This window comes from Capsicum annuum, chromosome 6 (genome assembly GCF_002878395.1).
Source record: "Capsicum annuum cultivar UCD-10X-F1 chromosome 6, UCD10Xv1.1, whole genome shotgun sequence".
Classification (NCBI taxonomy): Eukaryota; Viridiplantae; Streptophyta; class Magnoliopsida; order Solanales; family Solanaceae; genus Capsicum; species Capsicum annuum.
Window position 1 is genome coordinate 122,598,549 of NC_061116.1, and position 8,356 is coordinate 122,606,904.

The 8,356-nt window shown below is 32.0% G+C and overlaps 2 long non-coding RNA genes across 2 annotated transcripts; both read left to right on the top strand.

Annotated features, from left to right (window-relative positions):
* The first annotated feature begins 3,231 nt into the window (after window positions 1-3,231).
* Window positions 3,232-7,594, top strand: LOC107873177. The gene is made up of 3 exons (XR_001675160.2): window positions 3,232-3,475; window positions 3,544-3,615; window positions 7,285-7,594. It is a non-coding gene; the product is annotated as an uncharacterized LOC107873177 (long non-coding RNA).
* Window positions 5,769-6,754, top strand: LOC107873178. The gene is made up of 2 exons (XR_001675161.2): window positions 5,769-5,835; window positions 6,337-6,754. It is a non-coding gene; the product is annotated as an uncharacterized LOC107873178 (long non-coding RNA).
* Window positions 7,595-8,356: the final 762 nt, after the last annotated feature.

Genomic DNA, 8,356 nt, shown 5'->3' on the forward strand with positions numbered 1-8,356 from the left:
TGATAATAAGACAATGTGCTCTTAAAGAGCCTACGACATAACACTTTATGAAACCTTATGAGAGGTTTAGATACCTGAAAATAATGAAGTGATGAGATCTCAAAATGTTATGTCGCATTGTAAATTGATACAAAATAAGAAATTATCGACGATATCTTTGATACAATATTGTTGAAATATTGTAAAAGATTATGAGGATCTGAATTCTACATTAATTTAAGCATGCTGACGTAGAAACATTTATCAAGTGACCTGAAAGGATGCAATTTGGTAAGCGTAGAACTTATTTGATTTGCAGTCCACACACTTGAAGATGTCATACTTGATATATTGGATATTGTTACTTGACAAACATCCATATAGAAATCTCTAAAGGATTCAAAATGCCTGAAGCATATAAAGTTTCTAGAAAACTTTTTATTATCTTCATAAGATATAATTTGATGATTTAAATATCATTGAAACTCTTGGAGAGTTTTCAAAAGCAATAGAGTATTTGCTTAAATGAGAAACAAGCAAAAATTGAGTAAGGATCTATTCCGACCTCAAGAAAAGAATGAGGAACTCCTTGGTTATGAAGTACGATATCTTAGTGCGATTGATGCACAATGTATCTTGTAAATACTACAAGGTCTGATATAGCCTTATTTTTAGTTAATTTGTTAGCAAATTTGCAGTCCCGATCTTATTGGTCATGCTGATTTTGGATACTTATCTAACCTACATATAGCTCGATCTCAAATAGGCTATGTTTTCATATATTGTGGTACTGCAATATCTTGAAGATATACAAAGCAGTCTATCATAGCCACTTCATCGAATAATGATGAGATAATAGCTATTCATGAAGCAAGACGAGAATGTGTATGGTTGAGGTCTATGATACATCTCATTCGAGAAAAATATGACAATAATCTACCCACAATTTTATACGAAGATAATACATCATGCATAACACATCTTAATAGAAGATTCATAAAAGGAGATAGAATGAAGCACACTTCATCAAAGCTTTTCTACATACCTGAGCTACAAAAGAATGGTGATATCAACATGCAGTAGATTCGTTCAAGTGAAAATATGGCTGATTTATTCACCAAGTCTTCTCCAATTACAACTTTTAAGAAGATAGTGCACAAGATCGGGATGCAAAGGTTCAAGGATGTTCTCATTAGGGGGAGTTAATACGCGCTGTACACTTTTTCCCTTAGAGGTTTTGTCTTACTGAGTTTTCCTTGTAAGGTTTTTAATGAGGCAGCCGATATGCGTATTGTTAGAAATGTATACTCTTTTTCCTTCACTAGATTTTTTTTCCTACTGGGTTTTTTATAGTAAGGTTTTAACGAGGCATATTATTTATCTAGACATTTAAGGGGGAGTGTTATAAATGTATATACATTATAGTGAATGTCTATCAAGATCTAGTTGATATCTATCAGGATTTGATGTATTTGTCTTTTAGTGTGAAACTAGGGGCAAATTTCCCCTATAAATAGAAGCGCTTCCTTCATTGTAAATCATCCCTCAAAAGAAAAAATAAGAATCACTCTCTCTATTCTCTCTACTCTTCTTCTTTATTCTTTATTAGTTTATAACAATTCAAACATTATATATTCTGTCATTAATCAAAGGCATGAAAATGTTCATCTTTCTTTTTAACTTTCGTTGAAAAAAGTTAAAAACTTTTTATCCATAACTTAATGGTAAAATGTCCAAATATACATATGTACTATGTGGCCCAAAGAAAATATACCTTTGCTAAAAGGGAAAAAGTCATAGGGTGACCATTATTTTAAAAAATGGACACAATTTGAAAAGGTGGACAAATGTTTTATGTTGGCTAAATTTAATTCTCTTTTTTAGTCATTTGGCCCAATTGGGCACATGCAGTCTCTATACTCTATTGATACACTTTTATACTATATTGATACATTTTTATACTATATTGATACACTTTTTATAAAAGAGAAAGGAAATTCTATATAAGTATATGCAGTCTTTATACCTAATTGATACTCTTTTATAACACATTAATACACTTTTATACTACATTGATACATTTGCAGTGTCCATATACTCAATTGATACTATTTCATTCTTATTAGATACATTTTTAGAATGCATGTAGAAACTATATAGAATTGTAGAAAATATGTATCTAAATAATAATTATAGCTAAAAATTATATAGAATGTGTATATCTATTTTACTTTTGATGTTTGACTTGTTTGATTTATAGTTCCTCTTTTAGACTTGCAATAATGTTGGGGGGTTGATTTTTCGATTTGGAAAATTGCAGTTGAACTATTGAAAAAAATTGAAGTTAGGTTTTTCATTTTGTGTTTGAGTTGCATTATCTGCTCCTTTAAATTCTATGTATTTGTTTTGATCAAATAAAGTTTCTTATAGTAATTTCACATAACTTTTTGATAGTCAATATCATCATTCCATAAATATACATAATACATGTTCCAACGTACAACAATTGTAGTTATGTTAATTTCAAAAAAGGAATAGATTTAAAAAAAAGTTGCAAAAAAAAAGTATAAAAACAATGAAAAGAACACAAATGAGCAGCGATTTTTTTATGATAGAATGAAACATCAAATTAAAAAAATAGAACATAAAAAAAAATAGCAAGATTAAAAAAATAAAATGAACTAGCATTTTTTTTAAAAATGAAATTAGTTTAGTGGCTGATTAGAGAGAATTAAATTGTAATGGCTATTTAGTTGGACTTAGTTTTAGCGAGTGAATATTTTTGTCATTTCCCCTTGCTAAAAAGTAGTGCTCCCTTCGTTTCATTTTAGTTGATCCTCTTTTTAAAAATATTTATTTTAATTTAGTTATCCCATTAATGAAATCAAAAGGATTTTAATATGTTCTTCCAATAATATCCTTATCATTAAATGACTAAACAAGCTATATATATTCAAATTTATATTTTCAAAGCATAATTAATAAGACTAATTTGGTAAAATAGATCCTTAATAAATATTTTTCTTAATGAGTATGTCAAGTCTATAGGGGCCAACTAATATAAACCGGAGAAAGTAGTAAATTTCTAACCCGATTATTACATCCATGACTCAGATATATCGTTTCAGCTTACAAAAGTTTTTTTATTTTTAAAGTTGGATTTTTTTAGTGTCTTCTGGGGTCATTTTATTTATTATCAAAATATGTATAAAAAATCAAACTTAGTCTGGCCAAATGGCCCAAAAACAGAAAAGACAACATAAAAAATTCGATCTATTCGAAACCTAACCCAACCCAAGTTTATTCCCTTTAAAAGAGAAACTTACCCTAAACGCCTCATTTTCACTTTTCAAATTTTCTCCTTTCTTCCAAATGCTCCCATTCGACAGCTTCCAAAACCTCTAGCTCTGTCGTCTCCTCTTGTGAGTTTACTTCCACCTTGCTCTACCTCCACTTTGTATTATCCAACTCACACAAGAGTGTTCACTGTTTGGAGGTAAGTGATGTTTTTTCCTCTTTCTTTAGTGTTCTTAATCCTATTTAAGCTCTCTTATTCATTCTCAGGAGGTAGTAGGTTGTCCATCATCATGTGTATTTGAGGGAGGTTGCTATCTAGAATCCACAGTTGGACCAAAGGTATATCTTTTTTTATTTCTCTCTCCCTTGTTCCTCTTTGAAGATCTGACCTCATACTCATCCTTTACTGTTGATTTTACTTCTTCTTAGGATAAAAAATATTTGGAATTCATGCTAATCCATGCCTGAATATTCAAGCTGACACCATACCCATAACTTTTTGGTGAAAGTTTGTGCACTAGCATAGATTAGCAAAATATTGAATTGTGCAGCTATAATGACCCTAGCAGGACATTCTCTTATGTAAATATGTTTGTTGCCTCTCATTAACTCCTATCTATTTGCTTGCTTTTATTGTAGTTTTATGTGACTTGATTCTCCCAGTTCTCATCCTCAATGTTGGAATTTGTATTTTGTCTTTGTTGATAAGTTGTCTCCTTATTACTGGTAGCTCCTTAAAATGCATGCATTCTTTGTGTGTGTGTGCTATTGACTACTAGATTAGCTAAGTAATTAGCCATCTGATTGCCTTCTCTGAATGTATGCTTTATTTGAACCTTCTGCCTTCTAACTTCATTTTGGATTGCATCCATTATCTATGCAAGTTCTCATGGCTCTTTCTATACTCTCTGAATAATATTTTTGAGGTATAGAGAGTTAGTTTCTATTATCATTTGTTGATAGCCCTTTGTTGTATTGAACTTTAGAGCCCCACAGACCGCTCTCTCCTCTGCCTCCATATTTGTTGTAATCCCTATTCTTTTTTCTTGGGCATATATCAAATCTCATTTGTCATCCCTGATGCAAAATCCATTTGCACTTTCACCCAAGTTTCCCTTTTCTTGCATCATCTATATTGCACTTTATTCTTCCTTTCTAAGGGAAATTCTAGTGAACTAAGTGATGATATATTTTAGGGTTATAGGATCCTAAAATATTTACCATTTCCATCCCGTTCTTCCTAGTGATATGTATCCAAGGTGTCTGCATCTTTACCATTATCTGTATGTTTTTTCCACCTGATATATCAGTCCCTCAAAAGTAGTGTGACTTTCATGTTTCATGTTGTTTCTTGTCTTCCACAACTCCCAAACTATTAATAATGGAATTTCTTCGTAAGTATTGTTTAATTTTCTTGAAGCTTTTGTAAACCACAATATTTTCATAGTAAACTCCTTCCATCTATGTCCATACCAGCACAAGTAGAAAACTGTCTCTATAGCCTTTTAAGCTATAGGGCTATTAGAAATAAATGGGACATAGTTTTCTGGTGCACTGTGTCACCATACCCGCACTTGGATACTACATTGATTCTCATTATTATCAAGTTGTCATTAGTGATAATTCTCCCTTTCCATTATCTCTAGAAAAAGAAATTAATCTTAAATGAAAGACCTTTCATTCATATCATATAAAAAATATCTCTCTTCTCCCCTTTATGTCTCATCAATATACAAACACTTTTAACTGAAAAGTGAATAAATCAATTTAATTTTTTCCACTTATCTATTAAAAAAAATTTATTATCACTCTTTATTATACCATCTATCCATACGTACTCCTAAAGTTATACTATCAATCCATACATAAACCTAAATTTAATATTTAATGTCACTCTTTTTAACCCTTTGTATGTTAGTCCATCCCTTTTGTTGAAAGCCTTGTGGATTGCACCACACAGTGAGGGACCAGGTCCCTTAAAATTAATCACAAGAAAAGTACACAAAAATTACCAAGAAGTAGGAGACAATGCAGAAAGAGCAAAAACACCAAGATTTTCACTTGAAAATCCAGCATCGAGAAAACCATGGCTTGCAGTCACAAGTACCAAAGAAATCCACTATAATCAACCTTCTGATTGTAGTCTAAGATTTCAGCCTACCTCTAGCCTCATTTCATTGCTAGCAACTCTATTACAAGCTCATCTTGGTAACTCTACCAAGGACCCTCTCTACTGATCAACTCTAATCAGTCTTACACTTAGGTAACTCTACCTAAGCACCTCTCTCAACAAACAAAAGCACTATACTTATAACATGAGTAGTTCATTTATAAATCAGTACTCAATAACACTCATTAACTCATTAAGCATACTACAAAGATAAGAACATAAATAATGCTTGAGTGATCTTGAAATGGAGTTTTTGTTTCCTATCTTCAGTGTTTGAAATTAATAAAAACTATTTGATGAAGAGGTGTTTCTTTTCTTTTATTGATGAGTGATGATTAAGGCTGAAAGATCATTGGACCAGTTATCCTAATCAACACAAAATAGCACCTGTAAGTTTGTTACACAAGAGGATAAAACTATGTGATCTGAGGTGGTTTTATACACTTTGGAGTCATTATACTAGCTTAGTTTACCTTATATTGAGGAAAATTCATGTGATTTTTGTGTGATGATGATAAATAAGCATATAAGTATTCAAGGATGTGATTACAATGGTTAAAAGTATTTTCAAACAAGTTTGTACTTAATTGAGTCATTTAGAGTTCAACCGAGAAAACTAATTTTACTAGCTTGAGCTAGGTGTGTGTTTAGTTGATCTTGCTGGATTCTAGTGTATTCTAGTGTATTGAATGAGTTATAAAGGGTTTAATGGTATATTTATATCTGTAACAAATTATTTGTAATGTGCAAAGTTCAATTGAATCAATACAAGAGTCAAAACAATATTCCTATGATCAAGTGAGCGAGCCTAGTCTTAGTTTGAGTTTCTTTTGCATCTTTATGAATGCTATGTTGTTTTAAGCTCTAATGTTTGATATTTGATGTTTTAGTATGCTTGATGATTTGAAGTTGTTGACATTTTGGTAAGAAACAAACTGCAATTGAAGGCAAAATAACACCATAAGGCTTGGATAAAAAAATAGACGTTGGAACACTTAGCCAAAAATATGGATGCAACTTCAAGTGAGCCAACAATATTGAGAAGCAACGCACCACTCCCTTGATGATATTTTTAATGTGATTCATTGGTATTTCCAGATAAAATGCAAAGCACCGCGTTGCTTAGTCCACGGGATATGCAAAGCGATGTGTTAGATATCCCACATATGGCAAATTTGCAAATCATTCTCCTACACGGCTAAGTCTTTAGCCTATTAGTATAAATAGGACATTATGCATGATTTCTAATCATCTTGGATGTCTTGCACAATTTGGAAGGCTGATGCAACTCGTCAGTTTTAGGTTTTACATTCTTTAATTTAGCTTCTTTATGTTTTTGATCATTCATACAATTATTTGGATGATGATTATGAGTTGGGTATGTGTCCAAGGTCGCATGCCTAAGAACTATGAGCCACCGTAGGTTTAAAGTCCCAATATGGGTTAAGTATAGTGATCACTTAAGTTAAGGTCCAATTTCGATGGAAAGGGTAGGACAACTTTCCCCAACGTAGGTAAGACGTTGGACTCCATGATAGCTGACATGATTTACGTCGGTTAGAAGAATCTCCCTAAGAAATAATAACAGAAAAGCTTTTAGAATTAAGTGTTATGGCTCACAAAGTTTAAACGTATGCTTTGTTACTCATGTTTATGATTTTATAACTTTTGTTTTATTCAAGCCCAAGGTGAGTCATTTACACTTAGCATGCATTATTTGAAAGTTTATATGAATATTCAGCTATTGCTTCACTTATATATTCACCCCATATACTCAGTACATTCCAGAAGTACTGATCCGCATATATGTCTATGTGATACATTGTCTCATATTATAGGTACCAGTTGAAGCACCTAGATCATAATCAGACACTATGTGGCTTTCAGTCAGCAGGTGATGAGCCCTTTTGATTCGAGGGGATCGAGTCAATTATTGTTCGAGTAGCATCTTATTTTCTTTATTCATTCGTATTGATCAGGGAGAGTTGGGGGTCATGTCTTGGCTACCTATAGTTAGTATTAGTAGAGACTTCATAGATAGTCAGTAGAGTTGATGTATTTAATTTCTGTTTTGTTTTTGTATAACCATAGTTGTAATCACTTTTTACATTTTTGTATTGAACCAACTTAGTAAAGACTTTTTTTCCACATATTCCTTACAGATTAATTTATCTTATTTAGTTGCTAACGAGTTATGCCAGTATAAGGGTTAGCTTGGGATCACTTATGGTCCTAAGCATAGTGTGATGTCCAAGTAGTAGTCTCGGGACGTTACAAACTTGGTATAAGAGAACAAAGTTCAAGTGTCCTAGGGTGTCTTTAAAGTTGTGTCTAGTAGAGTCTTGTGGAACAGTGCAATGGCGTCTGTACTTTTCTTTGAGTGACTATAGGGCATTTAATAAGAGTTTTTTTTCTTTCATACTCTAGATCGTGTAGTAAAGTTGTTCTTTTAAAAACTTATTTTGATTTGTATGGTACTTCATAATTCTCTATCTATGACTTATTCTCGAGATAACACGATTAGTAAGTTCTAATTCCTCCCAAGATGAGTCTCTCAGATTTAGTTTTAGTAATTTCAGAAGTCACATAAGGAGACAGAATAAGATATGTATTCAGATTCCTTGTTAACCTTCATTTCAGATAGCGCTCATGAAAGGAGAGAGCACATTCCTTGAGTATTAAATACAATTTTTATTAAGGAAAAGTATAACTAAGGGTGTTATGATTCATAAGTATTAGAACATCCTTAGAGTTGGAAGTATGGATTTAGAAGTCTAGTAACAAGAAAAGTTGGGGTTAGCATTTGATTAAGGGTAAAAATTGATAGATCTATGCTTTCTATTAAGTCATTAGGGATGATTTGTCCTTGTGTGCTAACTAAAAGGTAGTGAATGTGGTGTCGGTATCATG